This window comes from Mangifera indica, chromosome 16, assembly GCF_011075055.1.
Source record: "Mangifera indica cultivar Alphonso chromosome 16, CATAS_Mindica_2.1, whole genome shotgun sequence".
Classification (NCBI taxonomy): domain Eukaryota; kingdom Viridiplantae; phylum Streptophyta; class Magnoliopsida; order Sapindales; family Anacardiaceae; genus Mangifera; species Mangifera indica.
Window position 1 is genome coordinate 10,133,504 of NC_058152.1, and position 6,000 is coordinate 10,139,503.

Genomic DNA, 6,000 nt, shown 5'->3' on the forward strand with positions numbered 1-6,000 from the left:
CAAGAAAAAGTATTCAAATGAATCTTGAAAAATCATCAACAATAACAAAAACATAATGTTTTCCACTTAAGCTTGCAGTTCTTGAAGGACCAAAAAGATCAATATAAAGAAGTTGTAAAGGTCTAGATGTAGAAATATAAGTTTTACTTTTAAAAGAATTTTTTGTTTGTTTACCAAATTGACATGCATCACAACTTTTATCTTTAACAAAATCTATTTTCGGAAGACCTTTTACAAGCTTTTTCTTGGAAATTTTTGAAATCAAGTCCATGCTCTCATGACCTAATCTTCTATGCCACAATCAACTATTTTCATGCAATACGGAGAAACATAGATTTTCATGAGATGCATTGTCTACATCTATAGTGTAAACATTTTCATCTCTATTTCCTACATAACTTGTTTTTCCATCATTCATATTTTTTATAATGCAACTATTTGGCTCAAAAATGACTTTAAATCTTTTATCACATAGTTGACTAATGCTAAGGAGATTATGTTTAAGAGTATCTACCAAAAGAACATTTTCAATGATAATATGAGAGTTGTTATCAATATCTCCAATACCAATAATTTTACCCTTCGTATTGTCTCCAAAGGTGACATGTCCTCCATCTTTCTTGTTTATTATCGAGAAAAGTGAAATATCTCTAGTCATGTGTCTTGAGCAAGTACTATTGAGGAACCATTTGTTTTTCTTCCTTTTGTTTTTCGGTTTCTAAACACAATGGGAGATTCAAGAATTTGTCTTAGGTACCCAAATCATATTGGGTCCTTGATGGTTAGTTTTTGTTCCCTTAGGAACCCATACTTTCTTAGTGCCTATATGATGTTTCTTTTGAATTAGGCAAGATGATGAGATATGACCTTTATTTCCATAATAATTGCAAGTTATATTTGATTCACTTGAAGTTGAGGCTTTAACAAAATAATTTTTTAAGTATTTTGCCTTGATAAAAGGTTTATAACCAAGTCCTCTTTTATTTAAGACTCCCCTTTGTACACCAAACATTTTATTAAGAATATTTTTTCTATTTTTTAATTTTAAAACTATTTCACTTAAATCCTTTACTCCCTTTTTAAAACTTCAATTTCATTTTCTATAATTTGTTTTTCCTTTTTAGCTATGCAAAAATCATTTTCAAACTTTTGTTTTTCATTTTCAAAAATGGAACACTTGTTTTCTTCATTTTCTTTTCCTTTAAGTTTAGAGATTTTTTGGTTAAAAGTTTCATTTTCTTTCTTTAAGGACTCATTTTCCTTTTCCAAGTTAAAATTTTTCTTTTTAAGGGTTGCATTTTTAGACATGTAAAGAGCAAGTTTTTCATTCATCTCTTCAAGTGTATCATATAACTCTTCATATGAGGGGTTCTCATCATCTATGTCATCTAAATAATCACAAGTATTAGATTAGTTAGAGTTAATTACCTCATTATTTGTAATTGCCATGAAACACATATTGGCTACTTCATTATCCTCCTTTTCGGATTCACTTTCATCATTATCATCCCACGTAACCTTTATTGCTTTCTTTTTCGATCTACCAATTTTGAGGATAGGACAATCATATTTGATGTGTCCCGACTTCTTGCATTCATAGCACATAATTTGTTCTCCCATTTGTCTTTCTCCCCTTTCACCTTTAGAAGCCTCCTTTTTATGAAGTTTCCATTTCTTCTTAACTTTCTATTCCTTAGAAGCTTTCCAATCTTTCTAGTCAAGAGTGCAATGTCTTCATCTTCATCATTTGATGTCTCCTTTTCTTCTTCTAGGAACTTTTCATTCTCTTTGATGGATGATTTGAAAATGATACTTTTTTTCTTCTTCTTCACTTCTTCAATTTGTCGTTGCTTCATAGTAAGCTCATGAGTGAAAAATAAACCTAAAAGTTCTTCAAGAGGTAGAGTCTTGACATCTTTTGCTTCTTCGATTGTCGTCACTTTGGGATCCCAAGAGGGAGGTAAACACCTAAGAAGTTTCTTGACATTTTCTTGGTTAGTATAAACTTTACCAAGATTTTCCAATTCATTCACAATAGTAATAAATATATCAAACATGTTACTAATAGTTTCATTTTCATTCATCTTAAATAACTCGTATGAGTGTGTGAGCATACTAATTTTAGTCTCTTTGACTTGTGAAGTCCCCTCATTTGACACCATCAATAATTCCCAAATTTCTTTAGCCGAGGTACAAGCTTATACCTTGTTAAAGTTATATTCATTTAATGCACAATATAACATATTCATAGCTCTAGTATTAATGGCAATATTCTTCTTATCTTGAGGGGTTATTTCTTCTCTAGTTTTGGGCACTTGTTTTCAATCTACTTCTTTCATGGGAACAAAAGGTCCATCTTGCACTACATCCCACAATTCATAACCACTTTGAAGGAAAATTGACATATGATTTTTCCAATAGGCATATCCGGTGCCATCAAACAATGGCGTTCTATTAAGGGTAAGCCCTTCACTAACAGTGTGAGATTTTCCTAGGTTGATGGCCATTGCTTTAAACGGTTAAGTTTATGAGAATGAGCAACCAAGCTCTAATACCAATTGTAGGATCGAATGGCCTAAGAGGGGGGGTGAATTAGACAATTTAAAACAATCTTTACCAATTTAGAAAATTAAAACAATTTATTCAAATCAATGAATATTGCCTATTTTTAATCCAATTTATGATAATAACAAAAATATTTCAAATAATCAATACAATCAAAATAACATAATATAAAGTATGAGTTAAAGGGAGGAGAAAATCAAACACGCGATATATAGTGGTTCGGCTCAACCCAGCCTACGTCCACTCCTCCAAGCTTTCTCCCTTAGAGTATTCCACTAATCCTTGGTTGACCTAAACCTCAACCAAGCTTTTCTTCACAACCAAAATAGCTTCCAAGGTGCTATTAACATTTACAAATGTTAAAGCTCAATTTCTCTCACTAGAAATTTTTTAATCTCTCCAAAAGTGAACCTCACTCTTTATACTATGAATTTTAGTACAAAATTGAAATATGATCTCTCTTAAAAAGTGTATATGAAAGTTTAAACTTAATACAACTCAATGCAAATGAAATTACAAAATGTATAAGGGTTTTGATTAGAGAAAAGAATTTGCAAGTGAATAGTTCAAAACTAATTTGCCCTCAAATATATGAAAGTTTTTGGTGGCAAAAGTTTTTTCGAATGAATTTGATTAGGTTTATATAGGAGAAAATGAGGAAAGTTACCGTTGTGCACAAAGAATAGTCGTTTTAGTTTTCCAAAAAATGCACAGTTCGGTTGATCGGATATAATTCGATCAACTGGATGTGACGTAACACTTCTATAGAGCTTACATGGCACTAGTCATTGAAAAATTCAAACCAAAATTCGATCGACCGAATTTAATTCGGTTGATCAAATTTCTGAAAGCCAAAATACATGGTTTCTAGATAATTCGGAAGCTGCCATCGAAGAATTCGATCGATCAAATTCGGTCGACCAAATTTTATTATATTTTACCCTCTGAACTTTTAAAAGCATATTTGACCCCTAAAACTTTGAAAAGTGACAATTTAACCCATTTTTGAAAATTCTTTCAAAACCAACTTTAAGATATGAAAATATAGTTCACAAAACTTCATCATTTTAAAAGAATTAATAAACTTTAGTGAAAGAATTGGCTTAACCCAATAAGTTTGAAAATTGACATTTTAACCCAAAATGTGAAAGATATGAAAATAATTTTTCAAGTGAGCTATCTCATGCAAATAAATATTCTAATAAAAAAGAATGCTCCAAATTACAAATATATCTGCCTAAACTTGAGTTTTTCTTCAAATCTTCAAGAATTCTTCAATTGAGTTTTCTCTTTCATTTCCATCTTGAAACTTCTTCAAGTGTATTAGATAAATTCTTACAATCTAAGTTCATACTCAAGTAAAATCATTAGTTAATATGCTAAGGGACATATCAGTTTGTTATCATCAAAATAAGAGCATAATGACTCATTGAGGCAACAGATTATGCAAGGTTGAAAAGGAATGAGGATTAGTGAAAGAGGATTGTATAAGAAGGGGTTTAACTTTACGTTATTACACACATTTACTATTTTATCAGTGCACATGTTATGACTTTTTTAATGTAATGACACTTTTTGTACGCATATTTACAAAGTTTATTAAATAATCATTTAAAGGTTTTTATATGAGTTTTTTTTTTTTTGGTAAGATTTTTATATGAGTTATTCCAATTTAAATTTATCTTGTAATGCATAGTTTGTAAAGTATATGAAAGTTTGTTTTTGGTATTTATTAGTGGTAAATTGGTAATCAATCGATAATAAACATAAGAGAATTTTTAATAACAGAAATTTGGGCATCCAAGAATGACATTTTTAAAATTCGTGGTCAGGCCACATATTTATAACAAACAATTTATGACTACAATAATTTAAGAAATAATTCTAGTTTGAGTTTTTGTTACCAAAAAAGAAATTTAAGAAATAATCGATTGTGTTTACAAATTTTTAGATATCCATTGTTTTAAAAAAGATTAATATTATACATAACCACTTTAAGTGTACAAATAGACATATGTTTATCAAATCTTTTAAAACTTAATTATAAAGTGATGTAAAACTAACTTTTTATCGTGATTTATTTTATTTTAATTTTTTTAAAAGTTGGCCTCAAATTTATGATATTACTAATTTCTATTTAATAAGTTCATATAGAACGAGAAAACAAATCTTTATAAAATTAAAGGGAAAGATTAAAAAAAAAAAAAACTCAATATAATAAGTATGAGAGGAGAACAAACATAACACTGATTATTAAAATGGGGTGTCAATAAAATCACCCTTTTTAAATCTTTATTATCAATCATATTAAGACATTATAAGAATTAACAAGGGTAGGTACAGTGACAATAAAGGTGAAAAACAATACAACTCCCTGAAGCATTGAGTCCATACTTCTCTACGCAAGCTATGGTACAAGTGTCGTTCTTACAACCACCATGTATAGGGACTAACAAATCACCACAAGTTTTAGCATCCACTATTTGTAGCTCATTACCTAGAAGATTTGCAAAATGAATAGTTAAAATTCTTTAATCAAAAGGAATATGACATTACTCTAAACAAAATTAATTGAGATTTAAAATTAATAAATCTACCTGTAGTTGTAAGGAGAACAAGAAAAAATATGAGAGGGATTGAGGAGCTTTTCATCTTTGCTCTTGTATAGAAGATTATGCTAATTCAATGTGTATATATGGAAGAGATCTAGATATGAGTGAGGGTTTTGGTTGATACTTGTTTATGGCCACTGATGATATACATGGTACTACATTAACGTTTTCTCCAGACATTAATGTTTTTCCAAATAAAGAGTAATTTGAATTTAATTTACCATTTATATATGTATACTTGAAGTGTCTGGGGCCCAGGAAAGGTACCCAAACTTTAATGAGGGCATATCTATCACACTTTAAGTTTTAAAAATTCATTTTCCCACCCATCTATCAATTTTGTTATTGTAAATTTTTTGGTTTCACCGTAAAATACTAATTTAATCTTTGGTAAAATTAAAAAGCTAGCATTAATATTTAATACAAATTTTAATTAGCACATGTATGGTAAGTGTTCTCGTTGACACCCAAATTAAAATTCTAATTTCCTATAAAGAAAATGCAGTAAATGAAAGTAGGGATTGTTCCCTCAAACAGTTTTAATTAGTATGTCATCACAAATTAGTCAAAACAAGGAGACAAGGGGGGGGGGGGGGGGGGGGGGGGGGTTTGAATTGAATGCAAATTATAATTAAAAATAATAATAATAATTTAGAAAAATAATCTAAAACAAATAATCAATTAGACAAACTTTGGTCTACGGTCACATTCACCATTGAACTACGATTGATCATCGATACTAAAAATATCAAATTAATTATTCAAATATTCATGCAGTATTAATTACCTGTCTTTCCTTATAATTAGTTAACCAAAAACATGT

The 6,000-nt window shown here is 29.5% G+C and overlaps 1 long non-coding RNA gene across 1 annotated transcript; it reads right to left on the reverse strand.

Moving 5' to 3' along the window:
• Positions 1-4,815: 4,815 nt before the first annotated feature.
• On the reverse strand, positions 4,816-5,282 carry LOC123198588. Its single transcript, XR_006498074.1, has 2 exons — positions 5,163-5,282; positions 4,816-5,062 (listed from the first exon to the last, which is right to left on the reverse strand). It is a non-coding gene; the product is annotated as an uncharacterized LOC123198588 (long non-coding RNA).
• Positions 5,283-6,000: the final 718 nt, after the last annotated feature.